General features: G+C 37.4%; 1 protein-coding gene across 4 annotated transcripts in view; it reads left to right on the top strand.

The window, feature by feature from the left end:
* The first annotated feature begins 516 nt into the window (after positions 1–516).
* The window catches only part of LOC111747568 (sperm-associated antigen 16 protein-like), an 803,762-nt gene continuing 785,094 nt past the window's right edge, over positions 517–19,184 (top strand). For 2 of the 4 annotated variants that reach the window (XM_064286706.1, XM_064286707.1), the window contains exon 1: positions 12,537–13,763. The gene's annotated coding sequence lies outside the window, so the exon portion shown is untranslated. Of the gene's footprint in view, positions 1,497–12,536; positions 13,764–19,184 lie in introns of those variants that run through there. The other 2 variants (XM_064286709.1, XM_064286708.1) reach the window with 2 other exon arrangements.

Here is a 19,184-nt window from a genome sequence, read left to right as displayed (position 1 = left end):
AAATGCAGAAATGTCAAAAGCGAAAGGAATGGTTTCTATTCAACCCTTCACCCCTCAATCCAAAGGCAGGAACTGTTAATGTATTGGTTGGTGTGTATTATTGCAGGCTTAGTTTTTCGTTATACGTTCATTCTCCAACCCCCTTTCTCCAGAGCTTAGTTTCCTTTTTAACAAAAATTATGCCTTTTTTACATATTTAAAATTTTTCTCAACAAATGTTTTAAGCCAGTTTTAAGTTAGATGACTAAATGTTCAGGATACTCTCTGCTTGTGCTCATTTTTGGCTCTGAGGATATCAGGAGTGAAAAGCTGTTCGTACCATTATTTCTAAGTGTCAGGGAAAGGTACACCTGTTTTCATCTCTTCACCTCTCTCTCTGTCTCCCCAGGGGATAAAACTTTTACTCAGGGGATTTCTGGCTAGGCGGAGAGGGTCTGCACCACAGTCTCACTCTGAGTGATTATTATCACAACAGTAAATTTCCACTGTGGCTGCTGCGTGCAGGCTGTGAACACATTTGAAGTCAGCAGGGGACCGTTAGAAACCTCCCCTTTGCTGAGAGGGAGTTGTAGAAACCTCCGCTTCACTGAAGCATAGTCGCAACCTGCGGTCAGTCACTTCTTTTTTCACGCAGTGCTGTTTTAAACTGTCTTCTATCCCACAGAGCAAAAACATACCTTCCCCCCTTTGCGGGGGTAACCCCCCCAAAAAAGTACAAACAATCCCCATGAGTGTTTTTGAATTTTCCTCTACTAATCTCATTGTTAATGGTATGAAGTCTTGCCAGGAGCCATTTGTGGTTTAGACACACTAAATAACTTAACAGTCACACCCTTAAGAACAATTAATATCAAGCATCAAATCAAAGGCTATTTGATGCAAAACCTAGACTAATTGGCTTTTCTACGTGTCCTGCGGAAAAAGCATTTCATCTTCTTCACAGGTCACCAACTGCTCTAAGAGGAGGCATGTTTAATAATCTGTAGATGACATAGGACACCTTACTTAATAATTGCATAATTGCATACTATGAAGTATGCATATTAGATTAGCAGCAAAAGATTAATCTGTTTAAAATAAAAAAAATGTTCCTCTCTAGTTGTGGAAAGCGATTCAAGTGAATATTCCCTTATCTATCCTTATCCTTAGCTGGCAAGGGGTTTAGCAGCACTCAAACTCCTGTTTGGCACAAACTGAAAGGATGTTGTCCTTGGTTGAAGGCATTAATTGTTTTTTTTTTTTTTTTTTTTACCAAATAAAGTTAAGTAGAATTACCATATGTCATAGGAGGAATTCAAAAGCTATTTAAAAAAGAGAGCTTCTACAACCAATACCCCTAATTTGCCTTGTTGTTACTGTTATGGTTGTTAGTTGTACAGAGTCCATTCTGACTCGTGGTGGCCCATTGTGTGTGGAGGAGAACTGCTCCGTAGCACTTTCAAGGCTGTGATCTTTCGGAAGCAGATCACCAAGCTTTACCTCTGAGGTGCCTCTGGGTGAGTTTCAACCACCAGCCTTTCAGTTAGTAGCCTAGTGCTTAACCATTTGCTCCACTCTTGGATGAAGTAATTTTATATATATATATACTCACATTGTATGAAGATATGCTATTGAGAAGCCTGTGCAGTTACAGCTCTTTTTCCACTTTACAAGCAGTTGAAAAGCTAATGGTAGAGACGAATCAAATGCCATCATCAAATGACTAATAAAAAATTGGTAGGTCATGGTCTTGAGGTACTTCCAGTAGGCTATTGGCTTTGATTGTTTGTTTATATATTTATTGTTGTTAATCAATCAAAAATATTTTAAAAACTACTGAGGTTAAAAACTAAAAAGTGATGGTAATCATAATTTTATCACTTTGGCTTAAGAGGTGTCAGAATCACAAGTTAAAGAAAGAAGTCATTAGTTTGAAAGCAGCTGTATATAAACATAGATTATTTCAATTTATCTATCAGTGATGCTGCCACTTGATTAATTTTATCTTTGGCATTTGTAATTAGAAATACAGACTTTATTATTTGGAGTGCTAAGGTTGGCTACGGGGATACAGAATTTCATTCTCTCTTTTATGTGAGTCAGAATTAACTCAACGGCAACAGCTTTGGTTTTTGATTTTTGACTTATCTTTCTGATTTTCGTTGGTCTCACCCTAAAATGGATGTAATTATTTCTATTTCATTGCTTTATTTTAAGAAAAATGAAGGCTTCTGGGCAGAGGAGGAAAGCTCTGTTCTCCTTTCCCTTCCCAAAGGAAAGTTGCCCCTGTTTTCACTTTTGATCCCCCAAAGAAAATGGACTGTGCTCTGATTGGTCTGGATAGTTCTTTAAATTCATTCTTGGTATTCCCAGTTCTTATGCTCCAAGCGCTCTTGCTGTTTTTCTCTATTTACTATCACTCCTCCTCTTGTGCCTCTGACCCAGTTATCGGATTACTGTGAGCTCAGTCTTCCAAATAGTTGTAAAAAGGGAAGAGCTGATGCAATAATGGACAATTTTGGCAACCTGAACAAGCAATTTGTGAATCATACAGTTCTTAGATTTCTGTGGTCTGAGTCACAAGGTCCACGTCCCTGTTGTAGGAGCTCTGGGAGACAGAGCGTAGTGAAAGGGGAGATGGAGGTCTTGAGAATAGTTGGCTGCTCCTCATCATTTCTCAATTTATTTTACTTAGGCTGTACTTAGAGGTATTTCCTTCAAGAGATGTTCCGTTAGCTGATGGAGCTTCTTAATTTTATGTGTGTTGAGAAATTATAGAGTTTGCTGGATTTCTATGGATAGTTCATTGGGAAATATTTCACTGGGAAGGTGGAGACTGAATCACATACAGTTAACTAACTGTCAGAATTAACCCAAAGTTTCTTGCATTGAATTAAAAATTGTTTTTATCTGAGCAATATGTGTTTATTGTAGAAAAATTAGAAGACATAGAGATGATTAAAAATCTTGAATACATTACTATCATTTTATATGGCTATTATTAACATTTTATGTTATTGTATTTGCATATTTTTTATTAGGATTGGATTATGATATGAAAACTTTTATAATTTGCTTTTAAAATTTAGCATGATATAAACATTTTTTCAAGTCAAATGGATTTTTACAATAGTATTTTTAGTTTTTATAGGATATTCCTTTTTCTATGATTTTTGTTTTTCCCTACCTTAAACATATATACATACATATATTTCAATTTATCGTTGATGCTGCCACTTAATTTTACCTTTACCACTGATAGTTTTAAAGCAGAGAGATATTCTTTTCAATATTCTAATTCTGTTCAATAAATATACGTAATTTTTCAGTATTGCTGCTTAGCATTTTCCCCGGTTTCTTTTTTTTTTTTAGTGCTATAAGTATTTGCTTGTCCAATTTAAGAGCAGTATAGGCTTCAGCCATATTATCACATAGATCTGCATATTTCCATCTATTTGCGTTTGCATTTGCCTTTGAACCACTCTGGATTACAGATTCCTGAGGTCTGAGAGTTAAAAGTCTTATACGTTTGGTGTTCAACTTGAAAATGAAGCAAAATGAATAGAAATCATAGGAATCCTTAAATATACAACAAAGTGGAGAAAAACATAAAATTAAAATAATTGGAAGCAGATTGCCATATTCAGTCAAGAAGCGGCTGGTGAGTTCAAACTGCCAACATTTCAGTTAGCAGCTGAGCACTTAACCACTGTCCAACCAGGGCTCCTTCAATAATTATATTGGAAGGTTTTATTGCTGGTTCAAGCTATTATGAATATGGATATATATTTCTGCCTCTAGTCATTTGAGTTAACAGTTTTTCACTTTAGTCAGTCTTTAAGATGAAGCTAAATAGATTTACCTCAGAATGATTGAGATGAGAACCAATTCTCGAAGAAAGGGCTGATATCCATGAAATGTCAGATCCTAACTTGATATTTTGTTCAGTTCACCTTCCTCCGGGCTCACAGAACTACAAGAGAAGGAATTTCCTGAAATGGTAACTTTGGCTTTCGAAAAATCACTTTGTGTCAAATCATTCACTATTCTGACACAACATTCTGGTCTTATTCTGCTGCTCTTCCATCCTGTTGAGTGACTGAAACTCAGAGTTTATATTAGTAAGGGTGATTCTGAGTAACTAACCAAAAATTGGTATAGTAAGTGGGTTGATTCCTTCCGGAATAATTAGGTAGTTTAAAAAACTTTTTTTGTACTGTCGGGAGTAACATTAACCCCGGGAAAATGTCGCAAGTGTCATTTTCTTGTGGAGCATCTATTAGATTTCTTTATCTCACAGGAAAAATAGCACCATTTCCTGTCCCTTTTTCAAATAAAGAAGTTATAGTGTCCAGAGGGAATAATTTGAGTACATTTGGTCATAGAAACAAGGGTGCAGCTGGTCCTCCCAGCTCTGTGTTTGTATTTCTAAGTGTGAAAATGGAGCCATAAACAGACAAATGCCTTTTTGTTCCTTTAGCTAATCTAATTTTACTAGTGAGGAGAGCTTTCATGCATTGTGCGTTCTTTCACAAGCTGATAACTATACTGTGATATTTTAATATTCTCTTCTTTAATGGGGGGAAATAATGCCTCACTTAAACCTGTGATGTGAGAGGCTCTGATCCAATTAAAATGAACCACACAGCTGTAGAGATATTTCCGACCCTCGCTAATGAAGAAGTAATCTAGTTTGATGGATGTCTTTATTTCCATCTTAATCACAGCATGCAAGATTAGCAATACATGTGTTTCACTTCAATTAATTACTGAGAACACATGCACAAATAAGGGGCTTTACTTCAATTAATTATTTTGCATTTAAATGAATTTACGAGAGACCACACTGAAACTATCCATTACAGTCCTTAGATAAATCTAATAAATGTTAGAGAAATTTTACATAACAGCTCCCTCCAGGTCCAGATTTTCTGCCATCATTGTGAAAAATCTGAAAATATAAACATGTAGAATATATAACAATAAATCAAATAATTGGATGACCTAGTATCTTATTTTTAGCTATAGTCATTACCTGAGGATTCAAAGAACAGAGAAAAATCTATTAGACTAAATCAGGGCTTCAAACCAGTTCATTCCAGTTCGACCTCCTGCTAAGAATTTGCATTTCTGCCCCAGGTATACTGAATCAGACTCTACTGAGATTTTATTAAAATGTAGATTCTGATTCAGTATATCTTGGGTGGAAATGCAAATTCTCAGCAGGGGCCAAACCAGAATGAACCAGTTCAAAGCCCTGGATTAAATGTGTCATGGTTATAGGAAAAAAATGAGAGTCATATATTCTTACTCGTACATTGATTTACCATTTATGACCCTAAACATAAATTTTAATAGTGAATTTGTATTGTACTGGTCTTAGAAAAATTTATAGATTTAAGAAAAAGTTACTTTTTCTCATTTATGTTCTATGTGCTAAAATGACATGCTTTCTAAAAACTTCCGGATTACTTTGTACTATGTAATGGCAGTTAGAGTTATTTTATAGTTAGAAAGTAGAAATAATTTTTCAATGGACTCTAGGTTATGGGAAAATTATAAAATTGAAAAGTAATAATATTAGAATATGAACGATAAACAAACAAACTATATAGGGCACAAACAAAATAAAAGGCATTGTAAGCTTCATGTTCATCCATCAGAGACCAAGAGCAGTAGCTGGTGAAGTGTACCTTGGAGAGACAACAGCATGCAACGTGGATGCTGGGGTTCACAAGAAGTGCGTTGGGGAGAAACACAACACAGCAGATAACGTAATCTTGGGAAAGTAAAATTTTACAAGGAAGAATGGTTCTGAGGAAAGGGAAGATGAAGGTCAAGGTAATAAAAAAGTATATAAAATTAGGCAAGGAAATCTGTAAAAAAAGATTGCAAAAAAAGATGACTGAAAGGAAATGATTTTGTGCTTGTTAATTCACAGCAACAAATAAAATCAATAATTGTGCAAATATAGAGCTAGTAAAAACGTGTCCATAGCCAGCTTGATACTTTTTCTGTGGGCGACGTTGTAGATGCTCCCATGGAAGAACAAAGGACATGTGAACATCTATTTTATTTTTTTAAATTTATTCCTATTTCTAGGAGAAGCACCAAATTTGCTAACTTGGGAGGAACCCAGTGAGAGTGCTACACAGAAGTTAGTGTCAACTTGCCCCTACCTAGGGATTCCCTTGTGATGCAAATGGTCCATGTACTCAGCTGCTAAATGAAAGGTTGGTGGTTTGAGTCCACCCAGAGGTCCTTTGGAAAAAGGCTTGGTGATCTACTTCCCAAAAATCAGCCATTGAAACCCCTGTAGAGCACTGCTCTGCTCTGACACACACAGGGTCGCCACGAGTCAGAATTAACTCAATGGCAACTAGTACCCCCACCTAAACTGCAGGCATTTTCATGATAAGTGTATTTAGGAACCCAGTTGCAAATGTCAGTGGATTTAGTTTCGTTTTGACACTTCGATAGACGGTGTATCCTGATTCCATTTCTATCATTCCTTAAGGCCCAAATTATTTACACAGCAGAGTAACGGTCATAGGGATTTTAAGTTGGGAAAAACATTCTTAAAAAATCGCCTTCCCAGTTCTGCTCTGATTGCTTTGCTCCATGAACATTTAGAAGCTACTTAAAAAGGAAAGCAAAACGAAACAAAAACAGAGAAACCCACACAGCTTTCAAAAGCTACTAAAAAAAAAAAAAAAAACTATTGACAATAAACGGGGGAAACACCAATTTGTTTCTGGGGTTAAGCTTACAGTATAAGTCAAGTTTGAGAGCCCCTTCTAAAAAAACTGAAGAGATGAAAATACTTCACAGATTGGTGGTATGTTCTTGAGAAAGAATAGCCTTGTTGAGAGAACAGTTGCTTTCTGACTTCTGCTAGAAAATGTAAATTCCAGCATAGTTGTTAGATGAAACTATTCAATCCAAATCTCTTCTTATTGACAATGGAATCTGGGCCTTGAGTAAGTGACTTCATTACTCATCTGTTAGTTATTCTTTGGACAAAAGCAGTTTTGTTGTCCAACCTAGGATATGGGCAGATAAACGTGTAACACCCTTTGCACAGAGGCTTGAGTTGTTGCCAAAGCTCTCTTTAGAGTTCAAGAGTAAGTGCCACAACATTAAAAGGATTTGAATATCAGATTCATTCACATTCAATGTCCATGAACTACAAAATATACAAATAGTTCCTTCTCCCAAGATGCCTCAATTTTTAAGCTTTTTGAACATTGGCCGAACTGGAAAGTTCAGTTTTTCTAAAACCAAGAACTCATGAGACCTATTGACACAAGAAAAATTAGAAATAACTCATATTACAAAAATTGAGGTTGCTCCAGACTGTTAAGAAATGAGACAAAATGTAAGGGATCACTTTTACCCCACAATTGTAATGAACTATCAGTATCAGTAAGGAGCCCTGGTGGCAGAGTGGTTAAGTACTTAGCTGCTAAATGAAAGCTGGGAGGTTCAAACCCATCAGCCTCTCTGCAAGAGAAAGACATGGTAGTCTTCTTCCTTAAAGATCTGATTTACACCCTTGGAAACCTATGGGCAGATGGGGCAGTTCTATTCTGTCCTACAGCACTCTTATGAGTCGGAATCTACTCAGTGGCAACGGGTTTCATTTTTGGTAAATGACAGTGTCTTCATGAAAGTGTACAAAAAAAAAAAAAGTAAATTGGTAGATTTCCCATATTATTATGTATTCAGAAATAAGGACATATATGAAGGCTTATTTTTGTATCAGAACGTTAGTGACTGGGGATGTTTGTTTTGATTTAAAAATTAGTATATTCAAACAGAAACTGCATTATAAGCAAATTTCTGTATAATAAATAATTTCATATGTCCATCTTACTGATAATTTTTTCTTTTCCCTCCATTCTCTGGACTTGATTTTAAAGAAAAACTTGAGACCTTATTTTATCATGGTTTAAACTTTCCTGTGCATTTATTGCCCTAATTTCAAGGTTTTTGAGTTAAAAGTTAATCCAGGATACAGTCCTGTTATTTGAAACTTCAACCATTAGTTTAAAGCTACCAATAGTCTATCCGGTCATAATTGCACTTAAAATTTTACCTTTTCTTTTCACCTTATGCCCTGCAAAGGTAGCAGAGACACCCCCTCTTTTTAACTCTTGAGATAATTGATCGACTTGTATCAAATAAATTGATACAAAAGGTACTAACTTTTTATATTAACCAAAACACTGACAACAAGTAATACTTCAAGGTTCTACAAAATTTCCTAGATGATGGTAATTGGAGAGGAATGGCGGTATTACAGCAGAGTTGCCTTAGATATTTCAGGGTTCTGTTTGTACTAAGGCAGGACTGATTCTCTAACTGTTCAATCATTGAGCTTTCTGATCGTCATGGGCCCGGGGCACTGATATCACACTTTGATTTTACTATGCAGCATCACACTGAAGAATTAAGGTAGACGTTAAATGGAGCACTAGTGGCTAAGTTCTAAAATCCAAGCACCTTAAAAAAAAAATTTTTTTTTTTTTTTTTAGGAAGCTGCAAGTGTGGGAACTGAGAGGAGAATGGACCAACTGTAGGGAAAAATGGAGGTGGAAAGAGTTATATGAAAGAATTTCCACCACTGATAACATAGAATCAAGAAATCCCTAGTGGTGGGAGATATATATATATTTTTTTTTTTAACTAGGCATGGAAGCAAGAAAAACATTAAAAAAAAAAAGAAGAACTATCATCCAGAAATTGGCAAACATGTTTGAAAGGACTGAAAAGAGAAAAAGACGTTATGTGCTGGTATCTATGACTAAGTTGAATTCTACACCCTTTCTACTCAGAGTGTAGTCCAAGGACTAGCAGCATCAGCAACCACTGGGAACTTGTTAGAAATGCAGACCTCTGAGCCCCAACCTAGACAGACTGAATCAGAATCTGCATTTTAACAATAATCCCAGGTATTTGAGGTTAAAGTTGGGGAACTTGAGTTTTTTTTTTTTTTTTTACATTAACGTGAATAAAATTAACATGAATGAAAATTACTTAGTAATTTTTTCTTTGAAGTTTGAATTTTACGTTTTAAAATCATTACTATTGGAAAATGTCAGAAATCTCATCAATTTTTTTTTCATTTCTTCTTTTTTGATTTATTTGTGCTTTAGGTGAAAGTTTACAGCTCAAGTTAGTTTCTCATTCAAAAATTTACACACCTATTGTTTTGTGGCATTGTCTATAATTTCTACAATGTGACAGCACTCTCCCCTTTCCACCCCAGGTTCCCTGTGTCAATTTGTCCAGTTCCTGTAGTTTCCTTCCTTCTGCTCTTGCTTTCGGGCAGGCGTTGCCCATTTGGTCTCATGTATTTGGTTGAACTAAGAAGCACATTTCTCAGGTGCATTATTGTTTGTTTTATAGGCCTGTCTAATCTTGCTTTGAGAAGTGGGCTTTGGGCATGGGTTCAGGTCTGAGTTGGTGGAATGTCTGGGGGCCATAGTCTCAAGGGTTCCTCCAGTCTCTGTCAAACCAGTAAGTCTGGTCTTTTTTTTGTGAATTGGAATTTGTTCTACATTTTTTCCTGCTCCGTCCAAGATGCTCTGCTGTGATCCCTGTGAGATAAGTAGTGGTGGTAGCCAGGTACCGTCTAGTTCTTCTGGTCTCAGGGTTGTGAAAGCTCTGATTCACATGGTACTTCAGTTATTTGGGCTAATGTTTCCCTTGTGTCTTTGGTTTTCTTCATTTTCCTTTGCTCCAGATTAGATGGGACCAATAGATGTATCTTAGATGGCCTCTCACAAGCTTTTAAGACCCTGAATGCTATTCACCAAAGTAGGATGTACAATATTTTCTTTATGAATTATGTTATGCCAATTGAACTAGCAATGAAGTAGAGGGTCAGTGAAAAGGAGGAAGACCCTCAACGAGATGGATTGACACAGTGGCTGCAACAATGGGCTCAAGCATACCAACAATTGTGAGGATGGTGCAGGACTGAGCAGTGTTTCCTTCTTTTATGCATGGGGTCACTATGAGTTGAAACTAACTTGATGGCACTTAACAACAACAACAATTGAACTAGATGTCCCCTGAGACTACGGTCCCAAACCCCAGCCCCAGCAACTTGATCCCTCAAGGCATTTGGATGTGTCTAGGAAACTCCTGTGCCTTTGCTTTGGTCAAGTTGTGATGATTTCCCCTATATTGTTTGTTGTCTTTCCCTTCACCAAAGTTGATGCTGGTCTACTATCTAGTTAGAGTCCGCCTTCACATTCCTCTCCACCCTCGTAACCCTCAAATGACTTTTTTTTCTGTGTGTAAACCTTTTCTATAGTCCTTATAATAGTGGTCTGATACAATGTTTGTCCTTTTGTGACTGACTTATTTCACCCAGCATAGTGCCCTCCAGATTCATGTGTGCATTATTGCTACACACTGACCTCTAAGCACTGCTTTTGCTGTGTCCCAAAGGTTTTGGTAGGATGTGTTTTCATTCTCATTTAATTCTATAATTTTTTTTTATTCCATCCTTGATTTTACCTATTACCCAGTAGTTTTGCTTTGTATTATTTTGATTTTGTTGAGGCTTGCCTTGTGGCCTAAAATGTGGTCTATTCTGGAGAATATTCCACATGCATTGGAAAAGAATATATACTTTGCTGTATTGGATGGAGTGTTCTGTATATGTCTATGAGGTCAAGGTGGTTGATTGTGGCATTTAGATTTTCTCTATCTTTGTTTTCTTCCTCAGTGTTTTGTCCTTCACTGAAAATGGTGTGTTGAAGTTTCCTACTATTATTGTGGAACTATTTCTCTTTTCAATGCTGTTGGAGTTTGTTTTATGCATTTTGGAGCTCTGTCATTGGGTGTGTATACATTTATTAGGGTTATGTCCTCTTGGTGTATTGACCCTTTAATCATTACATAGCGTCCTTCCTTATCCTTTATGGTGGTTTTGGCTTTAAAGTCTATTTTATCCGAGATTAATATTGCCACTCTTGACCTTTTTTTTTGTTATTGTTTGCTTGATATACATTTTTTCTATCCCTTGAGTTTTAGTTTGTTTGTCTTGTGCCTAAGGCGTGCCTCTTGCAGACATTATATAGAGGGATAATTTTTTTTTTTTTAATCCATTCTGCCACTTTCTGTCTCTTTACTGGTACATTTGGGCCATTTATGTTCAGTGTAATTATTTATAGATACGAGTTTATTGTAAAGTATAGGGTCAGTGAAAAAGAGAAAGACCCTCAACAAGATGGATTGACATAGTGCCTGCAACAATGGGCTCAAACAACAAAGATTATGAGGGAGGCGCAGGACTGAGCAGTGTTTCATTCTGCTGTACGTAGGGTTACTATGAGTTGGAACCAACTCAGTGGCACCTAACAACAACTACATGAGTTTACTGCTGTCATTTCATTATTATTATTTTTGTGGCGTTGATGGTTTCTTTGTTCTCCTTAATTTTAGGTGCTGAGTTCTCTTTGTTAATACATCTTGTTTTTATCTTTCATTATTGTTGATTTGTGTTTGCTGAGTCTTTATGTTCTTCTTTTTTGTTTTGATAGGTAATCTCGTTAGCTTCCTTTGCGGTTACCTTGAAATTTACCTTCATTTTTCTAAGTTTAAACCAGTCTTTCCCTTCTTGATATGGCCTTGACTTTCTTTCCATATTGAAGTTCTGTGACTACACTATTTATTTCCTCTTTTGTGTTTTGACATTGTTGTCATTTACATATTCACATCTCTAGTTTCCTATTTTCAGGCTTTTAGCTTTGTTTTATTTTTGAAAATTTCCTATCTTAGTTGGTATCTGGTTGATCTGTCCTGCATCCTAGTCTTGGATTTTCGTCTGGTGTTGTTGGTTTTCTAACTGAAGGACTCCCTTTAACATTTCTTACAATTTTTGTCTGGTTTTTACATATTCCCTTAATTTCTGTTTATCTGGGAATGACCTAATTTTTCCATCCTATTTGAGAGGTAATTTGGCTGGATATATAATTCAGTTTTTTTCCTTCAAGGCTTTATATAGGTCATCCCATTGCCTTCTTACCAGCATGGTTTTTTGCTGAGTAATCAGAGTTTAGTCTTATTGGTTCTCCTTTGTATGTGACTTTTTATTTATCCCTAGCCTCTCTTAGGATTCTTTCTTTGCTTTTGGTCTTGGCAAGTTTGAATATGCTATGTCTTGATGACTTTCTTTTGGGGTCTGTCCTGTATGAAGTTTGTTGAGCTTCTTGTACAGGTATTTTCTTATCTTTCATGATATTAGCTAAGTTTTCTGCCGGCAAATCTTCAACAATTCTCTGGTGTCTCCTCCACCCCCCATTCTGGGACATTAAGCACTCACAGGTTTTTCCTCTAAATAGTATGCCACATAATTCTTTGGCTTTCTTCATTTTTCTTCATTCTTTTTTCTGATTTTTCCTCGAATATATTGGTGTCAAGGGATTTATCTTAAATCTCACTACTTTTGACCTCCATTGTTTCAATTCTGTTCCTATTACCTTCTATTGAACAGTTTAATTCTGAAATTTTTTGTCAATTTTTTAATTTTGTTAATTTTTTGTTAATCATTTGGATTTCTAGTTGCTGTTTTTGTATGGTTTCTGATAGCCTATTTATTCTGTCTTTTTATTTTGTATTTTTTTTCTTGAATTCTTCTATTCCTTTGACTGTGTGTTCCTTGGTTTGGTCTGTGTTTTCCCTGATCTCTTGAAGAGCTCTGTATATTAGTCTTTTGAATTCTTTATCAGGTAGTTCCATTGCCTTTTCTTCTTCTAGAAGATTTTTTTGTTCTTTATTTTGGTCGCTTGCTGGAACCATCTTGTCCTGCTTCTTTATGTGATTTCATATTGACTATTGCTTCCAAGGCATCAAGAAGTTTGTATTTATGGTATGTTTGTTTACTTCATCCTGAGTTTTTGTTTTGTTTGTTTTGCTATATCCAAGTAGGGTGGGCCTGTGTGCTACTCTGGGCCTTAATCTGGCCATGTGGAAGCTCTCGCCTCCTTTCTCCAGGTGGACAGAACAGCTAATAGGCGTGTGAGCCTAAGACTGTTTACTATTCTTGTGGGGCTACTGAGGATGTAGGTGGTGTTTTTGGTGAGGTGATTTATCTGTTAAGCTGGACACCTGGCCATGGGTACAGCAGGTGTTCTCACTGGTTGTTGGGTTGGGTGTTGTGTGTGTGCTCCACCACTTGCTGGATGATCAGGGTGAAGGTTCCTGGTCGTTGGTCACCAAGTGTGTGGTGCAGAGACTCTCATCTACAGTGCTGGGCAGGCGGGGCTGTGTGGGGGTGTTCAGAGCAGGCACAGGTTTCTGGTTGTAGTGGGGTTGATGAGGGGGCAAGGCAGGGGGTTGTCACCTGCCCACAGATGCCTGGATGGAGGGTGTGCCCCTGTCCACTGGAGGGTGTAGTAGGGAGGTTTAGTGCAGCTGGTCCTTGGGCACCTGGTGACATTGGCTGGAGGGTGTGGGGGCGCCAGTGGTTCTCAGTTCCCCATTGTGGGCAGCTGGATGTAGTGGGTGTTACCACCCTCCCTCAGGCTCTCAGTGTGGGTTGTTGAGGACCCTTCTTAGGGGACGGGGCAGTGTCAAATGCCACAGATCTGCAGCTCCCACTTGGCTGCTGCAAGTGAGAATGGGCTTCCTCTGGGAGTCCTGCCTGCTTTGTCCTAATGAGGGCTGGTTGTGATGGGTCAGGCAGCAAGGCACTGGTGCAGGTGATTGGTGAGGGTGAAGAGCTCTGAAAGTCCATGGCTATCCTACTCCAGAGGCTGAGCTAAGGGGTAGGTGCCTCAGACCAAATTGAGAGCTACAGGTTTAGAGCTCTGGCGGTGTCAAATGTTAATAGATTCGCAGCTCCCACTTTGCTGCTGCTGGTGAAAATGGGCTTCAGCTGGGAACTCTGCCTGCCTCATTCTAAAGTGTACATGATGTGCCTACTTGGCCAGCAAGGCACCGGTGCAAGTGATTGGAAGGAGTGGAGGGAGCTACAAGCTCATGGATCGCTTATGCCAGTGGCTGGGTGAAGGCGAGGGCGTCTCTGGGCTGGGGCATGAGTTTTCAGCTTAGGGGGAGTGGTGGTGTTGAATGCTGTTGGACTGGTGTCAGAGTGGGAGGAGGATGGTTGAAGGTGAGGGGGTGTTCCTGTCTGTGGAGCTCTGGTGGTGGTGGTGGGGTTGTGGTATGCATGGGTTGGGGGCGTGCATGTAACTTTTGCAGGTCTGGTATCTCTCCTGTTTGATTCTGGAGGTGTATGCAGAGTCTCTCCTGTTTAGCTGCACCAGAAAGTGGGGGGTGGCCGTTTGGCTTGGGATGCTGCTGTTTGCCTCAATATGTCCACGCTGTGCAGGTTCAGCTAGCAGGATGCCGGTGACCCGGTGATCTGTAATTCCCGGTTTCTGCTGTTTTTGAATTGTTTCTCCTTCCACTGGTCATTCAGTCCAATTCTTCAGCTTTGCCTTGATGCTTAGGGTTCCTAGACTTTCGTATATATCTGATTCACTTTTTTTTGGTCTTTGTTGTAAGAGGAACAACATGAATCATCTGATTATTCCACCATCTTGGCCCTGCCTCTCTCATTTATTATTTTCCCTCAATTTTATATTTATTGAATATTTAAATACTAGGGGATCTATGGATTATGCTTGGTCAAAAGCATCCATTAAATATTCTATTATAATATTAAAATATTTTAACTTGTAATGGATTGAAATGAACTCTGAGCTTGCTTTTGAAATTGTAATCACGTTCCTTTCCAGTTTTTGTTGTTGTTGGATGGTCCTTTTTTCTTTTATGACATTGTTTTTAATAAGCTGTCAATATAAAGCGTTAGTGATTGCTTTAAAAAGTACACCAACCTGGTAATGTTTTCTTTCTTGATCTAGGTACTGGTTAACATGGCCGTATTAAGTTTATGAAAATTAATTGAGCTGTGTGTTCATGATACATACACAGTTTTGTGTGTGTGATTGTTACAATTATATATATACATAAATCTTATTAGCAGAGTACATCCACTAGGCTTCTTGTGAGACTTTATGCATATCCCAGAAGTGCTGAAATTGCTAAAAATTAGTTGGGAACCACCTCTTTGGTGGTTTAAAACTAGTTTAAAAATAGCCTTTATTGCTAATTTACAACAGCCATGTCCCGTCCATCATGCTTAATACATTATAGCTCCATACACCTTATTTTACTTACTTTGTTTTAGTTTAGTCATTACCTGTAAAAAATCCAAACCCATTGCTGTTGAGTTGATTCCGACTCATAGTGACCTTATAGGACAGGGTAGAACTGCCCCATGTGATTTCCAAGGAGTGGCTGATGGATTCAAAGTGCCAACCTTTTGGTTAGCAGCCAAGCTCTTAACCACTGCATCACCAGGGCTCCAGTATTTATCCAAATTCACTACCAGAGGCAAAAATTTGCCATAGAAACAAAAAAAAAAAATTTTTTTATTCTGTAAAAAATTACAACTAGCATAGAAAACAGTTCCCAAAAAAAAACTTCCTAAAAATATTCTAGGCCAGAACAGTGTCAGTGGGATAAATGTCAGTTTCCCAGGTATCTGTTTTCAAGAAGTTGACACTCCTTTAGACATATACAGTTCTGATCTATTTGCTAAAATATTCATTTTATTTTTTTACAAATGTATCAAATAGCTGAAAGAAAAAAAAAGGAAGGGAAAAAGCTGAAATTTAAATTGTATACATTTTTCTCAATTTAAGATGAAAACTTGAGGTACAGGTAGAAACAGGATAAAGTAGATCACTATAAAAATGATAGAAGGTTCTAGGTCAAGTTGGCTATTGGAAATAAAGGCACTATCATGTTTCATCAAATATTAGGACTCAGTGCCAAGGGTTTTCATTATACACAGGGTGTGAAGTACTTTGTAAATCACCATATCTGCTGACATTCAATTACATTCAGCCTTATTAATATGAACTGCAGAGTGTTTGTAGGTATCTACTGGCAGTAGAAGCAGCTTTTCATTACAAAAGCTTAGCACTCACACATGGCCCAAAAGTTCACGTAACACCTTTAAGCGTCCAAGATATAAATGCTGATCATTACAAAATGTTTCAAACTACAGGCTAATTACCTAAGAACCTTGAAATAAACACCTGTCCATATGCTAAGGTCTGATTAAAACATGCTAGCAGATCTTGTATAAATCAGCTAGTGATGTTCCCAATGAAAGGAAATGTAGTTGTGTCAAACTTCATTCAGTATGATTTCTATTTATTTTGATTTTGTTTTATATAATGATATATTTTTATAAGTGAACCTGATGCATTTGTAAAATAGTTTTGAAGCCTCTAGGAGAGGGAACTCCCATCCTCACTCTTCTAATTCCACAGCGATAGTCGCTGTACAGAACCAGGTAGTGTTGAGTGATTAGATTCAACATTTCACCATTCTCACACTTTCAGGAAATGTGAGCTCATGCTCTCTGTCCATTTTATATATTCTCTTCCAACTGAAGAAGCCTTATACATGCCCTTTAGATCAAAGGTTTACAACATTGGCTGTATTGGAATGACCTATAAAAGTATCAGATATTGTCCCTGCACCCAGCACCTCTGATTTAGTGGTCTGTGGTGGGGCCAAGACATGGTGGTATTATTACTATAAAAAAAAAAAAAAAAAAGTTTTTTTTTTTTTTTTTTTTTATTATATCCCCTGGTAATTTTAATACGCAGTCAGGGTGGAGAGCCACTCTTAGATAATGGCTTTTGGGAGGTGAAAAGCCTCTGTATAATCACGCAAGTATAGAAGAGAGAGGAGGTGTCCTTGGAAGATGTACTTGAGGCCACCACAAAGTTTATGGGCATTTATATGAACCTCGTGATTTCTTGAGATTTGTTTGCATATGTATAATTATAAAATATAGAAATTTTTGTGTGTCTATATACATGGATGTATATGGTATATCCTATATTTACATAAAAATAAATATTTTATTTGAATTGGGTTTTAAGTCATCTGTTTAAACCAAGGTACTTCAAATCTTAAAGTATTCTCAGGTATGCAAGCACCTTCAATGAGAAATATTTACACATGACCACAAGGGGGTGATAATGAACTGTGAATGTAAAGGGTGTCATTCAGAATTAAACTCGGCAATTACAGACAAGTTGAAAACATTTGCTATCACAAGTTTTTCTCCCAGAAATAAATGTTATGATTTATAATGACATATATACATATATATACGTATGTATGTGTGTGTGTATGTATAATTACTGCTTTCCCATAATACAGTGAGGGGTTCATTTTCTTGGCTTTTGTTATCATATACATTAGTTTTAAACATATTTAAATGTACAGATAAAAATGTTTCTAATACCTAATTCAAAAAATATTTCTAATGCCTAATTTATTTACCATGAAAATATTGCAGTTTTATCAAAACAAAGTAACATTTATTTTTCTTATGCCTATAAATGACTCTGAGCAGAGTAGTTCATCATTTTTTCTCTAATTTATAAGACTCAGTTGGAGTGTGCTCCACTTGACACGTGTTAAAATGATTTTTTGGGGGGTAGTTTTCAGAGTTTCAGGAGATAAACATTTACTGGGCTTAGACTTTTAATAGTTAATTATTTTCAAAAACCTTACTTTTAAATAAAAGAACATTCTAAAATACAGACACAGAAATCTATAGAGTTTACTCTAGTAAGTATTATGAGTGTCTTTCAAGGTAGAAATTGCTGGGACTTCATGAATAAAGAATACATGTTCCCTATGCTCAAGAAATGTGCAGTTTAGTGAATTTAAAAGTCTTTCTACAGTGGAGATTAAAAGCCTTGTGATTCCCCCTCCTCTCCCTAGTGCCATCTTGTTACGCCTCAGGATTCAACATCTTCCCATATGGGAAAAGTCAAAGCAACTCCCTTTTGAACAATTAATTACATGTGGTAAAATTCCCTTGCATCTTGGTGAGCTTGTAAGGCAAGCTTTAGTTCTGCTCTCCGATATTAATACATAAAAGAAATTTGACTTGATGGTAAAATTTGGCTATGAATGAAGCAGAGAAGAGCCTTTGAGCTGAATCATGACACTGTTTTTTAGTATTCCAAAAACAGTTTTTGCTTACTCTGCAGCAACTTCCTAGCCCTCCTGCCCTCCAGAGGTCCAGCGTGGTGATGTCAGACAGAGTTCCTCGCATATTGCTTTCCCTGTTCAAGACCTTCAGAAATCTTCTCTCCAGGATTTCAAAATCCCAAACATGCACTCTTTAACCTATTGTCATTGAGTCAATTCCCCCTCATAGTGACCCTATAGGACAGAATAGAAATGCCCCATAGGGTTTCCAAGGCTTAAGTCTTTACAGGAGCAGATGGGCAGGTCTTTCTCCTGTGGAGCGGCTGGTGGGTTCGAACTGCCAACCTTTCTGTTAGCAGCCATGTGCTTAACCACTGTGACGCCAGAGCTCCTTAGAGTCTTTTAGAGTAACTTTATCTGCACACCATACTTGTCCCTTTAATATCATGTTCAGAAACTTGCATGCAGTTCTACTTATTGGACACCTAGCCTGGATTCACTCTGGGATTGGTATATGCTTCAGGAAGTCAGAAGTCTTCAGAAATGAGGCCAAATGTACTTAATATCATTGTTGTTTAAATCAGAATTTTCTGCTGTTATTTTATGTCTACTGCAGAACTAGAGTCCCTAGGTGGTGCAAACAATTAATGTACTCAGCCACTAACTGAAAGATTGGAAGTTCCAGTCCACCTTAGAGGTGCCTCAGAAGAAAGGCCTCGAGGTCTACTTTTAAAAAATAAAACATTGAAAACCCTATGGAGCGCGGTTGTATTCTGACACACATGGGGTTATCATGAGTTGGAATTGACACCATGGCAACTGGTTATTACAGAATTAGCTGCTTGAATTTTGGTCAGTCTGATGTGTGACTCTTAACTTGGACTCAGAATTCCTGCTCTCTGGTCTCATCTACCACCAACATTCCTCAGTCATGTACATTATATGATTCCTTGCCTTGATTCCTCTCTCCTTGCTTGAATATTCTGGTCTGTGTTCTGACTTCACTAATCTGGTTTGCCATCCTCTTGGATCCTATGGATTCTGACACTTATTTGTATCAGACTTTTCTGGCCCGAATCACTTACTTGGATTTAAACACTTCTCAGGTCACTTGCACAGCTCTTCTCTACCTTGATTACTCAAAACTGTTGAAC

Source organism: Loxodonta africana, chromosome 6 (genome assembly GCF_030014295.1).
Source record: "Loxodonta africana isolate mLoxAfr1 chromosome 6, mLoxAfr1.hap2, whole genome shotgun sequence".
Lineage (NCBI taxonomy): Eukaryota > Metazoa > Chordata > Mammalia > Proboscidea > Elephantidae > Loxodonta > Loxodonta africana.
Note: the sequence above shows the minus strand (reverse complement) of the source record. Positions and strands in the feature narration are given on the sequence as shown.